This window comes from Poecilia formosa, unplaced genomic scaffold (genome assembly GCF_000485575.1).
Source record: "Poecilia formosa unplaced genomic scaffold, Poecilia_formosa-5.1.2 Scaffold2, whole genome shotgun sequence".
NCBI classification, from domain to species: domain Eukaryota; kingdom Metazoa; phylum Chordata; class Actinopteri; order Cyprinodontiformes; family Poeciliidae; genus Poecilia; species Poecilia formosa.
Window position 1 is genome coordinate 784,985 of NW_006799941.1, and position 19,143 is coordinate 804,127.

The window sequence follows — 19,143 nt, forward strand, 5'->3', positions numbered from 1 at the left end:
AGACAAGCCTTTTTTTAATGTTTTTTTACTAATATATTATAACTTAGCTTGCCATGGCTCTCAGCTTGCATTCCCTCCTACGATAACTGTGTGTTGCCATGGAAGTGGAGAACATGCCTGCAGATGATCTCATCCCCTGCAGGGAGACACTTCTGTAAGATGTAATAGATGGCACAATGTGGGATTGAAACCATTAAGAAAACAACAAGGAGAGATTAAGTGTGTCTCTTGGTTAACCACTTGGTTGGTAATATGTAGCTTTATTGTTGCAGCTCACTGGTTTACATCTGTGTATGCGCTGGAATGTTCTGACATGTGTCATCATAAAACAAAGATGGCAGCTGACTGAAAACCTACCACAAATATTCCATTCAACCTGTGCTCATAGTCAGGCTCTTTAACAGCCAAGTTTTAAAACTCAATAAATCACTGATATGTCACTATCAGGAAAATAGTGGGTCATTTGCGGTGCTGCGAAATTGCTAATGTTCAATTACGTGTGCTTTAAGTTGGATTTTTAAATTCCATAAAGTCCTCAGTTTTACACCAGTCAATCCAGGAAATGGTCCAGACATCTGTCATCTTGCTCACTCTGTCTCATGTGATTATAGCACGTGAATCCTTGTTTTCTTATTTGCTCAGGGACCACAAAAGGGCTCCTGCTGCTTTGTGGTAAAGTTTAGTTGAATTAGGTACAGTTCATAAAAACTCATTAAGTTATCCTTGAGTTTGCATCAGATCATTTATTTGAGGTAATTCTTGCAAATGTTTATGGTTGGGAAATATTTTTTTGAACGCTGTAACAACCTGACAACAGGTAATAAAAGCTACTTTTTGTTCAGAAACATGAATTATTCATCACTGCCTCACTGTAAATTGCAGGGCAGAAATAAATGCATCCAGGCAAAAATCTCTAACAGCTTTCACTTTGGATTCTTTTGAAGCTGAAAGTTTACAAGCAAGAGGTTTACCAGGAGAAGGGTGCTTACATAAATATGCACACAATGGATGCTATTCAAGTTGCGCAAACAATCCTTGCTATATTTAACTAAATCTTTTTTTTTTTTCATTCAGAGTAATATCCTGCAATGGGATTAAACCCTGATTTGAACAGGGCACAAAGTGCACTGGTGGCATGTGAACTCAGCAGCTCGGGGTGTGTTGACATTTGAAAGGGGAATTATATGATTTCACAGTGATGTAGAAAAGAATACATCAGTGTCCAATAGAATTTAGAATGTTTCTATGAACTCATGAAGTCTCATTAGTACACAGAGTTCCTTTCTAAAGCCTTATTTTCTTTTTATTTTAATGTGAAATCTTTAAGATAATACATACGAGGGGGAGAACACCTAAAACCATGTATTTTAAGACATGGTAAGGTTAAACAGAAAATGTTTTTGAAAGATGATTTATTGGCATTTTTTTGAAAATAGAAAATACACCAACTCTTCTCCTTCATTTAGCTGCTCCTAAAATTACGAAGATTTGAATTTGATAAACAGTTTTTATGCTCTAATGTTTTCAACTCCCCAGCTGTGAATGCAATTCATATTAAACATGGCTCATGCTAAAGTAAAGGCTAAATGTAAAAGTTTTTAGCATTTAGCTACAGTCTGCTGTATATTCTAATTTCTAGGTTCTTTCTTTTGTCCAGCAGGTTACTCAAGCTACTGCTCAGTTGTTGTTAGGCAAAAACTGGGAGACACACTTTAATAATCAGTACAACTTTACAATTTTTGGTACTGTGTTGTAACGTCACACTTGCGCCCTCTTCTGTCTCAGTGTGTATCGTGCAGTTGATGTCTAAACCTTGGTTTGTAGTTTTTATGAAAAAAAGAATAAAGACAGGGCTTCAAATGTTAGAATCGACAGATCAGACAGAAAAAACACAATAGCATTATCTGCATCGTACATTTAAATGACATGAACAGACGACCTGGGTCGAGTTCAACAAAGCAAACAAACAAAATGTAAAATTTTCTGTGTGTAATTTCACCATAACTCCAGCAGAGAGAGTCATGCCCTCACTTTGTGCTGGTTACACTGCATAGAAAGATGGGTTAAAACACACACGCACACACACATATACATAATATACATATATGTATATATACATATACGTATATACGTGTACATGTATGTATACATAAAAAATTATACATATACATGTATATACACACACACACACATATATATATATAAAATCCAGTTGGATGAACTCATAGAGATCATTTTCCACTTTATGAAGACAACTTTTTTCTGTAAAATAATTTCTCCCGCTCAGCAGCGGGGGAGGTTCTCAAAGCTTTATTGAAGAAGTTGCACTGGAACAACCCAAACTCCATCTAAAGTTTGATATTATTCCCAAAGATAATTCAGTGCACAAACTTTTGAAAGTGTATTGCTACGTTTTTGAACACTGACGTAAAAAGGCGAGAATCGTAGTAGTCTGCAAATACTTTTGATATTAATGATCAAAATCTGTTCATAGTGATATATTTTAAGTCGCTGTATTATCTGCACAGGAAGCACAGCAAAAATGGAAGGCTGGTTTTAGGAAGAAAAAAAAAAATCACAGCATAATATGGTTTACAGTAAAACATTTCGAAGGAGAATAAAAACTAAAATATTCTCCAGAGATGCAATGTTGTTCCTCGCAGCGTGACTCGCGGTACATGGATAATCACTGCCTCTGTGACACGATGAAGAGGCACTGAAACGCTCTTTAAGTGGCAGAATCTGAATGAGGCACACACTGAATACATACAGCCTGCAGGTAGTGAAGAAGAGCAATTCTCCAGCTCTGCTGCTCATTTGAAGTTTAAGCTTTTATACTGTTACACAGTCTTATGTCTACCTGCATGTCTATCTTTGTATGCCAGCAAAATACTGACATTTCTACAGAAAATACTCACAGTATAGTGTCATACTGAGATCTCTGTGCTCAGGAAAATATACAGAATGTCTTTAATAAAATTATTTTTGACAGCTAAATGAGTCGAGGTATTAAAGTCACTTACTGTGCAGCCTTATAGGAAATAAATTCATTAAGTTTTTTGACATTAATTGATAAATTGCTAAAGTTTTAATTCAGAGATGTGCAGTTCATAGAGTAAATTGCATGTATATGTAAATAATTATAAAATCAAGTCCAAAACAGCAGCAGCATAAAGCAAATGCTTGTTTAATCCTGTACACTTTCATTAACATTTGCTCACAACCACATAGAAATACAGATATATGTATTTAAGCCAATTTGTGTACCAATATACACAATGCATAAACCTCTCTATTCAGATATTTAAATACTTAAACTCATTGTAGATGTAAACTCGAGAGGACAGTTAATTGAAGTTTATCCACCTGCCTGTAAAGTCAATATTGTGTTTTTGTCATGCAGTTTGAACTGGGTCATATTTGAGCATGGCTTTATTTGTAGGCTCAATATTATTATTTTATTTCATAAACAGAAATGTTTCAAGTTTATATGGAGAGAAGGGTTTTTAGAAGGTATCTCTCCCTGGAGAAGTTTCAAATTTCCATCTCTATGAACAAATAATATTTGAACATTTACAGGGAGGATATTTTTTGTTACTTTGATGATTATGATTATTGCTGCAGATTATTCTGTGAATTTTACTGGATAATTTGAATCTCAGTTTATTCTTTTGTCATTCAGGCTATTTTTGTTTTTTGCTGGGGAAGGGGGCATTTTTGTACTTTATTTGTTGCAGGTTTCTTTTTAATTTATTACTGTTTAGGTCTCTTTTAAAAAATAATATTTTGATTTTGATGAAACTTTTGCCTGGATAAATGATAAATATAACCACAAGAGAAATCAACTATTCTCCAGGCACACTCAGTTTGGCACATTCACAGTTAAGTGTTGAAGCCTCTCTACTAAAAATAAAACAAAAAAACTCTTCTGCCTGCAGAAAATAGTCCCCCCATTGGAGCTAAATGACAAAGTGTGCCATTTGCAGCTGTCAAATTTGCATCTTTACTGCTCAGACACTAATGTGCTCTTAAAGTATATAAAGCAGAAAAGTGCTTTCTCACATAAAACAGAAGCTGTTATGTTTATTATGATTAAATTAGTTGTTTATTTTGATTGTTGTGAAGAACTGGGCTCAAAAATCTTGTTGGTACAACCTGCATTTTTGGTTGTAATGAATTATGATGTGCAACATTTTAGCTATATTTTCAAATTAAAATCTGTTTTTTTTTATGTTTGGTTACATAATCTGGCTGACTGATGAGAAAACATATACATGTTTGTATATCATGTTTGTACATGCTTTTATATTCGACACAAACCCATAAGAATAAGGTTGGTAAAACATGGAGGTGATTGCTGGTCATCAGTTACACCTGATCCAATCAAGCTCACACAGCCCATATCTGAGGAGGTTGCCTAGTTTGTGTTTTTCATTATGAAAATGAATTTTGTTATTTGTCTTTTCTTTTCTTGTCTTTTCCTCTTTTTTTCCTTTTCTAGCTTTATAAATAAGTTCAAAATACAAAGTCACGGTTTCCAGCCGTATGACTTCCTTTTGGTGGATGGTGCAGAAAAACAGCAAAGGTATAGTGCCAACATTTTCATAATGCATAATCAAATGTAAATATACACATATATGCATTCAGAATTTCTGCACATAATAAAATAAAAATATCATTCATAGCTTTTTGAATGAAGCTATGAATGATATTATAATATAGCCTGAATTTAAAAAAAAGTAAAATTTTTGCCTTGAGGGTCAAATACACTGTTAAAAATTGCAACAAAAAAAACAACAACAACAACAAAAACACCCTGAAAACAAACAAACAAACAAACAAACAAACAAAAACTTAGGTTTCTCCCAGGCTGTGTAGTTTTGGTTCCTCAGCCTCTTATCAGTGAAGATCAAGCAGCTCTTCCCATGTAGTGGGGGATCAACCTCAATCTTTCCTTGCTGTCGTAAAGTCTTAGTTACAAATCCCATAAGAAATGCAGATTGGATCCAGCTAAACTACAGCATCCTTTTGTCTTTGACATTTGCAGCAGTAGACTAGACAGTGATGGATGAGGATGGGATGGACTCAATGATGGCTGCTGAAAAGTGCACAATAATTTAATTTTTCAGGTTGAATTTTCAGCAGTTTCAGAAAATACATTCCCTGCTGTTTTTTTTTAATTATTATTATTATTATTTTGGCAAAGTTACTGAAGTCCAAAGATGAAGTCCTGAATGATCCCAGTATTCAGCAGTCTCCATTGAGGAGTTTCTGACAAAGGTAGAACCATAAGGATCTGAGTTCTTCTTAAAATTATTAGTTCCTTTCACTTGTTGACCACATAAAGCTCCAGATTGTGCCATCTTACATGTGTAGACAGATTTATTCCCACCTGACAAGAGCTTTAGGTGAAACATCAGTGAAATTCAGGCATTTAAATAACTTGAAGTGCAGGTGCTAGTACACAGAAAGGGTCTCAAAGTCCAGTCCCCAGGAGCTGGCGTCTTGCAGCTACTGAACGTGTCTGTGCCGCAACATAACTGAATCGAGTAATTAAAGCACCTGCAGGAAACCATTGAACTGGGCTGAAGAGGAAGTGATTTAGTCATCTGATTCTGGTGTGTTGGACCAGGATCACATTTAAAAGTTACAGGACACAGACCCTTGGGGTCTGGATTTTGAGACCTGGCTTAAGTGTTAAGTAACCAAGATTGAGAAAAATGAGTGAGTGGTTTTAAATTACATTTATGTTGAATCTAACATAAATATTCTCTCAGAAAAACTTTGTGACTCCATGCACAGAGTGGGAATTAGATGGGGCTCTATCTATAAATAGAGAAAGATGTGAAGAATGGGGAGCTGAAAAAACAGAATCTGAACAAAAATAAACACACAGAACGCAGAAAAGAAGAGACCCCCTAAGTAGAATGTAACTTAACAAAACAATGACTTAAACTATTAAATCTACACAAACGGCAAAGAAACTCAAAAACAATTTTGATTCTCGACCTAATGCTAATAAAATACTTCAATACAGTTGTCTATAAAACTGCATGTGGGAAGACAGACTGAATATTTATTCCTAGATCAAAATATTTATTAAAGAAGAAAAGAAGTTGAGGTCTCTCAACAAAGGGAGCTTTTAGTGCTGCGCAGTGAAAACAGAAAAGCGGCCATTTGTTCACTGGGTATGTAAGACATGCCGTATGATGACGCCTTAACATTTTAAATCACCAACATATTTCACTAAACCAGGGCCAATGCCCATTTGGGAAAAAGGGAAATTATTAATGCATGTCAGTACTGTAGTTTATGGCCCATCCATCCATCACGCTGCTCACTAATAAAAAAACCTATAAAAATTGTTGGCATCAGAATGTTTAGCAGTGCAATGCATAAATACCATTGCTTAGTCAAATTAATTTATATTATAGCATTAAAAATAAAACATTAGGTTGAGGAAAGTGTTTTACAGTTGAGTCAAATGAAAGGTGATGTAAACACTGCCTAATACTAGATAGATAGTTTAAACAAGTTTACCTCCCAACCATTTACTACTGCAAAAATTGACTTCAAACATACATGTGCTGAGATGAAACTACTCCACTGGAACTGCAGTCAATCTATAATAAATGTCTGTGTACGTTTACATACACAGATGTGTATCATAGGATTAAAGTTAAAGTTATCACAGAATTAAAGTTCATTAATTAAAGTTAATCTCTTCTAAAAAGCACCTGAAACAGAAGTTCTGCAGCATTGTGGAAACTTTTTATCTCAAGTGTCGAATATGTTCCCGATCATTTAATAACTTTGTGGTGATTTTGACCAAGCACATGAGCAGGAGCAGAATCAACCATCCTTAAGATTTAGGGAGATATTATTATTTCTTAAAAATAGTTACTTTCTTTCTGGGAAGATAGAAACGAGTCGGATCATTGGAGTGAAATGATCAGTTAATCACAGGATATTGATAAAAAATAATGGGGAGAAACAACACTAGGAAGGTAACTAGTTTGAAAAATGAGCACATTATGTTATTTATACCCATTATTCCCACTTTTCTCCAATTATCCTGTGGTGTTTGAGCAAAACAAAGCAAAGCTATATGACTTCTGTTTAGGATTTAATAAATAAAAAAAATCTCAAATAAATATCTTCTACTTCAAATTTTTATGCTGACATAAACTAAATATTTCCTGCTTCTGGACAGAAGTGGGCCAAGTGCAAACCCATGAAATATGTAGGAAATAAAGTCTTGAATCTGCAGACCACTTCCAACTGCTCTGGGACCTTGGGAATTGGGTTTAGGAGGAAATGGTGAACACATATGAACAATCATGTTACTCCATCAATGGTTACAGCTGACCTACCTACACCTTAACTCACACAGTGAGGGATGGGAGAACTTTGTTGTTAATTTTTTGTTTGCTGAATAAAATGCTCATTTTTAATTTTCTGAGCCTGAGATTCATAAATATCTGACATTGTGCAGTTGTCCTTCAAAGTCTTTTCAGGACCTTCATTTAGTCCTCAGACAGACACTTATAACATATTCGCCTCAACGGAGCTGCATGAAGTCACTAAATGATTAATAATCAGGAGAGAAAGGAAGGAAGAGGCCAGTTATGCCGCCTCACAGAGTATAAAAATTTTATTCTTTGTAGATCAAAGATCATTCTTTCCAATGAAAACTTCATCTTAGCAGAAGGCATGTCTGGACTGTTAAGCCTTGGAGTATTACCAGATGGACTTACTGTAAGAAATTTACAGCCAAAATTAAAGTAAATTAAACTACGCCATCTGAAGTTTTAGCAGCATATCTGTGATTTTCTCTGCTTACTTTGTAAGGTATCAATGAAATAAGTACATTTACTATCCCCCCAAAAAACATTATCTTTAAATAAAAAACACAGCTGAGCCATATATGATTTTATACGTGATCTATAGACTGATGAGTGTTTGATGTGTTACCATTAATACAATGTAAATGGTGGAAATTCTGTTTAAAATAAAATACTTATAAAGAAAAATGGATATATAAGTAAAAGGACAGCTCTAAAAGTGGGAGAACATTTCCCAGTACTACAAATTGCCCTATTTTCCTTTACAACAACCAGTTTGATGCATTTAATTGCTGTAATTGGTTTCATGGTAAACCGTCTTTAAGAAAAATAAAATGAAATCAACAACAGAATTGCAAACTTTATACTGGCACATCAAACTGACAGCAGTTTGATTTCCCAACAATCACAACAGCTGCATCCTGCTATCTGTGGCATGCCAGGGAGGAGTTAACCAGAGGGTTCTCCAGCCAGTAGTTACTTATTAAAATGTTTTGCAACACTCTTGGCTTCAAGCTAACGTTGTTTTCTTCTCATATCTTCCATTTCAACTTAAAGTCAGAACATATCAATTAATAGTTGGAAAAACACCTTGAACACCCCAATGAGGCCATTCCAACATCCTCCAGTCCCCAAATTTATCTTTATTAAACTATATGATGCTACTCTGCTTCCTATCTTGATAGATATACAACTGTTCTTAATAGCACACGGTTTGAGTAGCTATATTTGATGAAATTCCATAATCCACACATTTCTAACTGTCTGAGGTTCTGTAATGTGTCTGTTTTCTGTTTTTTTTTTTGTTTTTTTGTTTTTTTTTGTTGTAAAATTGCTGTCAAATTTAGCATTAAAACAGATCATCATCATTTCAGGTTTTTTAAACTTTACATGCAGTCTGATCACTTTAAGTGCAAAAGAGATGAAATCACCCATGTATTTTTTTACAGTCATCTGTGGTGAGAGATAGAGTATCTCCTGCAGTCAAAGTAATATTTTATGGTTTTCTATGGTGCATTTTACAAGGCACAAATAAAAAAAAAAAACCCTCAAATTCAAGATTTGTAAGAAAGAAGGCACAGTCACATTTTTCAGGCTTTGCTTATTAAATATCTGTGAATTTCACAAACTCCCCCTGACTTTGACTTTCAGAGTAAACACACACACACACCTCTCTCCAGACACTGCTGTGAAAGCAGTGGTCAGTCAGCTACATTCAATTTGTAGTAGGAACTTGGGAAATTTGACTTCTGACTCAAACAAGTCAACTGGAACACCTTCCCTGTAGTCAAACTACTCACTTGGAAAGTCTGAGAATTTTCCAAACGCCAACTTTAAGACCTAGTGTGTCTGCTCTTCACATCAACAACAGAACGCTGTGGTGGAAAGCTGTTTATTTCACGACACACACTTGTAAGAGTGCGTCTAAAATCAGTGCTACATGTTTAGAGCGCCTGCAGCTCTAAACTGTATGATTGAAAAGTGGTGTTTGCATGTAGAAGTAGCTTAAAAATGGTGCTTGTAAGAAGGTAAGACGAACAATGGGCAAATTAGATGTCACCATGTTGGAATCCCGACTTCTCTGCCTAAGTTAACTGGAATGTTGCTCTGGGATTCAACTTCTGAGATAAATGGGATGCAGCATTAAACACATCAATAGTTTTGTTTCCAATCCCAAAACTCAGAAAAAACACGATGAAAATGTAATCACTCTGACGGTAACTATTTTTTAAAAATTTCATCCTGTCAGTATAAATGGGTTTTTGTAATTATCATTGTTTTAATTTCAAACCTAAACACATAGAAGTAATTAGAAAAATAAAACGACTGTGTGAGTTTTTTTTTTTTCCTTTCTGGGTCTCCCGGAGGGGTGTGTGGCCCCGCTAGGTGCGCTCCTGCCTGTCTCTGGAGCTGCAGCCGCTCCTCAGTCTCCTCCTCCCTCTCAACCCCGCCCCCTAGGAGTGACTTGAAACGAGGAGAGGCAGCGACCCTGCAGACACGCACACACACACACACACACACTCTCTGAGCTTCTTTTTTTTTTTTTTTTTTTTTTTTTTTTGCCAGCAATGCCGTGTCTTCTCTAACGGGACAAGTTTAACCCTGTTGGATACCGCCGTCCTTTCGGCCCGTCCAATGTGAACATCTTCACCCGGACTGAGGTGAGTGCAGAAATTCAAACATGCTGCCAGTTTTGTTTTTTTGTTTTTTTTGTTTTTTTTCAAGGGGGTGAGCTCCGGACCGGTTATAACTGAGGGAAGAAGCTGTGGGTTTTTCCCCCCTTTCTCTCTAGAGGAAGGTAGGTTGGAAGAGGGAGGCATGTCCGGCTTGTTGGAAACAGTTTCGGACAGCTCACTTTGTCGCCCTTCGTGGGTAAACAAACGGTTTATCAACCTGTAGTTAAGCCGGAGAAAAGCGCCGCTTCCGCTGCCTGTTACATTCAGCGGCACGGTCTGAGATTAGCAGAGCGGCTCTTACATCTCCTCCTTCATACGGCCACTACGCCACTGTACTGTTACACATGGCTCTGTCTGCAACAACTACAGTATTTCCCTGATGCTGTGGGGCTCTGGATTGCTGGGACGGGTAAACGCTGTTTGAAATGTTCGGAGCTGCGCAGATAGTTCACTTTTTAAGATGCTGGCCGCTCATCAACTGGATGTTTGTTTTGTTTGGTTTTAAACTTCAACTCTTCCGCGGAGGAGCAGTCGGGACAAACGCTTGTAGTTGAATGTAATTGCTAGTGTTATCTTTTTACTACTTTAAGCTATGTTATTTATTTTTTTTGTTTCAAACTTTATTATGTGGAATAAAAAGCTGGCCGTTAAAAGCTACTGTAAATTCAAAATAGTATGAGAAGCACCAATCATATCGAGCAATCCTCCCTTTGGCCGACTCTGATTGGTGATCAGCTGGTCAAATGCTAAAATAATAGTAGTAAAAATGTCCAAATTCTTACTCTTTATATTCTGTGTATAAATAAGCCAGCGTCTTGCAATCTCATACTTTTTTCAAGTTTAATACACAGCTGAGAAAGATTATTTAGGGCTGCAGGGTGTTTAATGTGACGATGAAATTGGTTGCATTTAGCCCACATTTCCCTCATTTTGCTCTTTTGTTTCTATCATCACTGTATTGCCACTAAGCATCAAGATCTTGGTTTGTTAGAATCTGGATTTGTTGTTGTTTTAATCGTTGCTTTTGAAAGTCGGAGAGCTTTCAAACTGCTGAAACATATTTAAGGCACGCAAACTAAGGATGAACCGATTTGAAAATGCTAACTATGTGTACATGGCACATCCAAACTCTCCTTTGTGATTGTGATATTGATATTTGATAATCTATACAGTTCTACTTCAATGCTTAAATGGAAGTAATCCTGTAATCTTCTTATTTTCTGATGGACTCAAACTACATTTTCTAAGTAGCTGCTGTACAATTTGCTTATTGTTTTGCATTCAGTTTTTTTTTTCTTAAACAGAATAATTAGAGCCAAGCATTTACTGAATCACAGCTATCATTGCAGTGTGAGTGTGTGGAATATCACAATGGACACAGACAACTAGTTTGATCCATGTTTTTGGTACTCTATTATATCTCATGTGCTGTGCATTGAACCACTGCTTTGCCAATAACATATTTGGCCATCTGGATGGATAGTTCTTGTCTTTTGTGTCTATCCTAATCTACATCTTAGTGACTGAAATGCTTCAGCTACGGCTACAAATACTGACATAAATTGAGTGAAGAGTTTAAGTCTGTCAATATCTATCAACATGACCTTCAGTGTCTTTTTACCTTATTTCTAATGGTTAGTTGTGTCTAACGTTTCTGCTCTTGCGACACATGGTTGAACATCGTAGGGTTTAGCGTTTTGATTTCCTTGAAATAAAGATTCAGCAGAAACGTTTCCGAAGAAAACAGCATCTACGTACACATCAAATAAAAAAGGCACTCACACTGTGCATCATCACAAAGAGCTAACTTCCTCTGTAGAAGATAAGTGTCTACATCTGACTGGTTTGTGTGACAGACCCTTTTTGGCTGCGTTTTATCGCTGCATGTCTTTAAATGAAAGACATTTGCATCAGGTTGTTTCTAAAAACAAGACGTTAGACAAACAAGCTTGAAAACCAACGTGTAAAGAACGGAAAGTGTTCTTTTTTACGGTGTGATGGTGTACCCTCAGGACTCTGGTAAGTAGTTTTACCACTCTACAAAGCAGCAACCCTAAGCATGCCTCTTAACGGTCCAACCTGACAGAGCTATGACATGCAGGTTATGTCATGAAAACCTCAGACATCCAACTTCAGTGCTGTAGGAGCTATTTAAACTTAATGTAGGCTCAATAAAAAACGGTTTAAATGCAGTGAGAAACTACAGGCAGCCATTTCAGCAAAATCACTATAGGACTGATTTCAGATTTAGGAGCAGTGGTTAAAGCTAAATGAATGGATGATTTAATGTCTGTAACATTGCCCTTTTTATTTCACATTTTAGTTGACCATAAAGCCGAACAATGCCCTATAAAATGTTCCTACTTCCATTTGTTGCTATGCAAAGTCATTTTTTCTGTTACTTAAAGGACAGCCATTAAAAAAGGGAGCATTTAATCTAGAAATTTATTTTGACCTCTTTCAAAAATCTTTATTTTTAAGTTGAACTTTCTGTGTGATCTCAATATAGGAAGACATTCTTTAGTTTTTTTTAGCGATTGCATCCAATCTGTGGAGGTTTTCACTGATCAAAACATTTTTTTTTTCTTTTAGAAATTATACATATAAATGTTAGACTTTTTTTATTTATTTGCCTTAAATCAAAGATACTTGCAGCAGTGCTGGAATGGTTGCTTTTGAAGTTTATTTGATGTTGTTGCATGCAAACTTAAATCCAGTTGGTCTTTGAATAACAGAAGTTGTGCAACTGTGGGTGGGAAGTAGATTGCTCTACTTATCCTGTCATCGTGAAAACATTGCTGTAGAACAGCATTTCTAGGGCTAAGTGAAATTTCCTTATCCAGCTTACCCCCTTACCAGTTGGAAAACTGAATCAAAGCAGGAAATTTGTTTGAAATAATTAATCTGATATTTAATTGTTTATACCTTTTAAATCATTGGTTGCCTGTTCCTGCTGAATGAAAATTGTTAAGATTTTCAGAACTTGCAACATAATTCTTTGAGTACTGCAAGTTCTTCTGATTGTCTTTTAAGTAGTGAACTTCTGTATCTTGCTCTGTTCTCTGTTCACTCTCCAGCATCCATGGAACATCCTGAGCTTACTGTTCCCCTTGATGTAGATTTAGTTAAGACAGGTGGCAGGCCTTCCTGGCTTTGGTGGCCTTTTAAATCTTTGATGCATTAAGCCGTTCTCATTGCTCCCCCTGTAATTTCTCTTAGCATCTGCACCAGCTGTTGGTTCTTGTTGGAGAAAGAGGCGTGCAGTCTGCCAGCATATTTGCTGAGCGAGTGTGTTGCACCAATGATTGGCATTGATGCATGCAAACATACCTGAAATGTCCCACAGACTCGCATCACAATGCATGAAGACTTATGGTTTACGGCTGCATTAATCTTTTTCTGCTGTCAGAAATGTGCTTCGTGTTTTCACGCTCAAGGGTTTCAGTTTATTTGCTGTATGGTCTGTTTTCAGTGCACCTATGACTTTGATATATGAGGGTCTAATTGCAAAGGCAACAAAATAAACCATTTGTCATTTTAGCTTGAACACTGCATATGTCTGAAATGCAAGCTAATGTTGAAGCAGATCTTGTCCTGCGTAAAAATAAAGTTGGGAAATTGGTTTAAATTTTATTGTATTCATTAATTAATTAATCATAAGAATGAAATTTTATCTAACCATTACTAATTATTAGAAACTGTGTTTTCTATAATTAAACTTTAATTATTCAAACAATTCCTTTAAAACTATCAGTTCTCCTGCTGGTCCACACAGAAGCTGTTTCATCCTTTCACCCAAACAACATAATATGTCTTCGGCAAATAGGGACACTTAGAGCAGTAGGTACTCTACATGAATCTCTTATGCAAAAAATAAAAAGTTTTGGGGCCAGAACAAAACCTTGTGGGACACCACAGGAAACCTTTAGTAGATCAATCACCTTTATTTTTCTAAACATGTTCATATCTGTTATTAAAGTAATTGTTTGTGAATAATGTGAAAATGTTTGTTAAATCATTTTGTTTTTTATAAATTTGCATGCCTATTCAGGTATTTTTGTATTAAAAGAAAAATCAACAGATAATTATTTTGACCACTATGCAGGCCCTGACTTTAAGCTAAAATAGAGCAGCATAATTCCTCAGGCATTTAGATTTGGTAAGAGTGCATACGGTTTTTAACTCGGGGACCGTTTTTAAAGATCCTCCTGTGGTTTTGAGGGGTTGTGGCAACATTCACAAAATGAATGCATGCTTGTGCATGAAAACTGAAATTGATATTGTGCTGGTGGTGACTTTCTTTCTCCAAGTCATTTAATCCCTGATTCAGTCTTTCCGAAATGGATTCAAACTAGCTATCTATTATTTTTCACACTTTTTCAAAACTTAACATTAAAATAGAATCTTAATATCTTTTTGTAGCACCGTTTAGACCGAGTCTCTCCTCCAGACTGCTGTGATATTTAAAGCTGTAAATCATTAGTCTTTCTAAACTATTTTGTAATGACAGAATTAGATTCCTCTGAGTGTCTGAGTGAGCAGCCTCTGATCTCTGAGGAGCCCCACTGCTCTCCTTCACTACTCCCTCTTCACTGATAAGCTGCCTTCGTAATATATTCTCTGTAGTTTTGTAGCCGTAGTGATGTTAAATTATTCCAACATGGTGATTTGGCTGTACTTATAAAATATTGAAACAGAAGTATCCCTGGAGACACAGCAAAAGACATTGGCCTGTCTTTGAACACTTTGAATGCGACTGGATGTTTAACAGGCTGGTTAAAGAAGTGAAAATAAGTGCACAAACATTTGTTTGTTCCTTTGTAGGAATTGCAAAATCTTTTCCTTGACCTCCTGCTGCTAAATAAGTCTTTTGTAAGCAGGGCCTGCAACCAATATGTTTGCTCGCCATTGAAAAGAGATTATAGTAGATCAGCAATCTGATTAGAGACAGCGATGAGGCACAGACTTGCTAATCTGGGGTGTTAGTACAGAGACAGGAAAATCTCAGGACAGTTACTAAGGCCTAAGAGGATCCAAAAATGCACATCTTGGTAATTTCTGATATGGTTAATTTGTCTTTAACTTTGATGGTTTATTCAAACCATCAAAGTTATTGTTTGATTTCTTTAATTTGTGTATGTCTGCAATGTTTTCATGTAGCAGTCTTTGTGCTTGCCAGATCTTTAATCAGTAATATTTCTAACTTTTCATTGCAAAACATCTTAATCTGCCAAAATTGGAGGACATTTCATACTGACTGTCTTTTTCAGCAGACCTGAAAGATTCTCTGCTGGATTTACTTCTAGAGTCAGACTAAGCCTTCATCAAACTATAATTTTCTTCTGTAGAAGCTATTTCATTGTTGATTTGGATTTATGCTTCGTCTCACTGGGCTGCTGAGAAAATAAAATCCCTCCACCTGAAGAGTTTTTGGTGGGAAATTGGCAGGAAGTCATTGCTTCTCTGTGGATTTGGGATTGTTATGATGATGGAGTGTTGTACAAACAGACACACCTTTTAGAGTTGTTCAAGTTCAGTTGCATCTCACAATTCTCCCTAAAGCTTTTGGGAGAATCTCTAATTCTGATTTAAAAGAATATATATATGTTTGTTGTCACATGCATGGCTTAATCTGAATTTAGGATCTTTTCCAGCTTCTTCAGTGCTGCTGTTGGCTTCTTGGGAGTCTGTCTGACAACTTTCTGTTTTGTTTTTTAACCAAATCTGAGAAATTACTAATTTTACCAAGTAATCCCTTCTTATCTGAAAACCGGATATTTACATACTTCATATAAAAAGGGACATTTTTGTTTTTACTTTTGACTAACCTCCTTGTATTTTAAGTCAGTTGTTTTTACCAAACAATGATGGCGGATCGGTGATCCCAAGCAGATTGATGCTCAAAAGGTGAAGAACTTGTTCTAGACCTTCTGTCTTGCTCTTCTCGACTTCACCAAGCACCTTGGATGGTGCAATCTATGGATATTCACCTTACATCTAGGTTCACAGGGTAGTAAAGTTGCCTCTATCAAACAGCATCAAATATAACAGTAATAGAGCTGTTAGCTTTCCTACAGCAAAGTTACCCATACAGTGAGTCTCTAAAAACGGCCCTAAATTTGCCTCGAGTGATTTTTGATGCTCTGCTGCTCTCCCTGAGCTGCTCAGCTGAGAAAAGTGTCTGACACTTGTCTCTAATTGGTGGTTCACTTGGATTTCCAGCTTCACATCCCTGTCCAGGGTAGATTGAATTATATTCAGTCTCTTGTCACCATCTGCCTAATATTCTATAAAGCAAAGGTTCACTTCATGAGCCCATTGCTTACTGTTGCTTTTTCTTTTCTAAATATGCAGACTTGGAAAGTCTTAAGAGTTGCAGCTTAGAGTGCAGGAAATCTGTAAAATCCCAACCTCAGCATACTTAACATGAAACTGTTTTTCTTACAAGAGTATGCATCAGCTCTATGTCAACCTCCATTTTTGCATACTCACATCCGTGCAAAACTTGGTGGGTCTCCAATTATGGCAAAAATGAAACTTTGATTCATGCATAATCATTGTCCTCAGTGCATCAAAGGGTTTCATGCTGACCTGGCGCTGTGTGTACAGCTCACTGTGTGTGTCTGCTGCAGAGAGTGGGCCACCAGTGGGAGTCAGCGAAGCGAGGTAGTGAAGAGGAAGTGACTTCATGGAGATTGTGGCTTGCAGTCTTTGTTCAGGAAGGTGTTTGACCGTGGGGGGATTGAAAAAAGTTTTTTCCTCACATTGTGTAGAGGACAGACAGTCTGGCTTAGCTTGGTGTTACTACATTTATTATAAATACAGAAGAAAACTTTCTCAAGCATTGTATTCAAGCTGCTTTTAGTATAATTTCTGTTTAAATCCATGTGCATTAAGGCTCTCTTCTCCTGATGAGCAGACTGCCTCTTATCTAGATGAACACAGCTGTTGAGCTTCAAAGGCAAAATTCATCCAGGACTGAGTGTGTTGTGTGTCTCTGTGTGCGCTTTTTGATAGAGATGGGCCCTTTAATGTTAGCTTTTCTCTGTCTTGCCTCACTGTCTGCACCATGCACGCATTGGTATAACACTGACCGCATGCTTCATTGCCTGGTTGTGCCTGGCTGTGCCGAGGCCGCTGTTGCAATGTGTGTGTGTCTGTAAGGTTTTTTTTTGTGGTTTGTGCTCTTGTGATGCTGCTTTTTTGTACACCGTGTACTCCATGTTTGAGCTAAGAAGCTCCTGCGTGTTTGCCATTTGCCCCATTTTTAAGCTTCACTCAATGCTTGCTTTCCCCTTGCACACACCCCTCACAGATGCACACTGTTAACCATGAAAGCTCTGTTGTGCTGCTGAGTCCTGGTCTTTGACAGCTTCCCAAATCTTGTTTTAGGTCTAGGAACCTTTCAAATTTTTATGATTGGGAACACATTCGTGTGTACGTTTCCTGTTGAAAGCAATCATGTTTTATAGGGTATCAGTGTTTACATCTATACACACTCTTCCTGCATCCGTGGAGGTTTTTGCTTTGATCTGAAAAAAAGAAAAAAAAAATGTGCAGGCAGACCATAAATACGGTTATTTTTTCAGTACTTTGGTTTAGTCCCACACAAATTTGGTCCACTTTATTTTTGTCCTGTTTAAAGGACCTCTGTAAAATGCATGTCAACATTTTTAAACAAGATTGACGGCATTGGACTCCTTAAAGGAAACCATTCTTGACATTGTAGCCCCTCTTAAGAAACAATATAAAGCTAGCTTATCGAGGTGTTTTAAACAAAATGTGCCTGACCATAATTTTTATTTTAATACAGATACGCTTTTACAGTCATGCCGGATAACATCACCTCTCCTCCTCATACATCACTAATAACTTCTAATAGTAGGATCATGACTGTTTATTATATTGCAGTTCATAAAGGGAAAGGAAAGGAAACTGCTAAAGTTGGTATCAGCAGGTCAAAGCTTTACAAGACTAGAAATCTGCTGCAGATTTCTAGTTTTGTTGATTGTTTCTACTTTTACTCAGTTTTAATCAGATTGTTGCATCCTTTGACTGGATGCAACTATCTGAATACTGAACCTTTTTCAGTATTCAGATTTTTTTTTCTGTGGAACGTAACTCCAAGTTATTCATAAAGAAAATTGCAAATTTGCTGACTGTTTTGTAGACAATATCTAAAGTTTTATTTTTTTAACTGCAGGCTAAATGAACACTATTAATTTCCGTTGGTGCTCATTGGCTGTACCCTGAAGAGCAGACTGTAGGTGTTACCTGCTGTGGTAGTGCTAACATTTTAAGGTATATTTGGTGTTTGAACTAATAAAATAGATAGTTCTAAATGTTTTTAGAGGAGGTCAGAAGTACTTGTAGATTTTTCAGTTGTAAAGGAAATGTTTTCTTGGCTGCATTAGAGGAACAGAAAATGCATCACAAATAGATCAAGCTGGAAATTGTTTGCTGACTTTTAATGATGGGTAACTTCAGGCGGGTAACGTTTCTAACTTTCAAAAGTTAGAAATTTATTCGTGGCAGGAGAGCAATTTTACTTAAATGTTTTCGCTGGATTCTTTATGTCGTCAGTCATTTTTGCACTTCCTGTTGGGAGATTACCACCTATGCAGATTATACATCAACATACTTGAGGCTTTCTCCTTCTTTAATGTGGCTTTACTCCTCTTTGCACCATCATTTTTCTTTGGACAGACTTTTATAAATGAGAGGTTAACCATGGGAAATTAAGTTTTATTTCCTAAAAAAAAACATTCTGCAAGTGAAATCACTTGGTGTTCAGATCCAAAATGGGGCTTTTGTTTCAGACCAAACATGCTACTTGTGGTTGCTGCAGTCTCGGATGGCAGCAGCCTCCTACAACACACACTGCAAACAATGCTCAATGGTGGGCCGAGGCAACACAAAGAGCCAAAATACGTTGACCCTGACTTCCAAGCTCCACCAATCCTAATCTGATACACAAATATCTGATCTCCCATCCCAGAGGAGTTCAATAGCCTGCTGTCAACATCATCATCATGGTAGCACCCCTCGTGACTGCTACTTTCCTTCTTTCTCTACGATGGATTGTAGAATTATAAAGTCGATCAGATATTATTTCAGCAAAA

The 19,143-nt window shown here is 36.7% G+C and overlaps 1 protein-coding gene across 2 annotated transcripts in view; it reads left to right on the forward strand.

The window, feature by feature from the left end:
* The first annotated feature begins 9,855 nt into the window (after positions 1 to 9,855).
* The window catches only part of ppp1r16b (protein phosphatase 1, regulatory subunit 16B), an 85,465-nt gene continuing 76,177 nt past the window's right edge, over positions 9,856 to 19,143 (forward strand). Inside the window, exon 1 of one of the 2 annotated variants that reach the window (XM_016669969.1) lies at positions 9,856 to 10,006. The gene's annotated coding sequence lies outside the window, so the exon portion shown is untranslated. Of the gene's footprint in view, positions 10,007 to 10,087; positions 10,431 to 19,143 lie in introns of those variants that run through there. The other variant, XM_016669972.1, reaches the window with a different exon arrangement.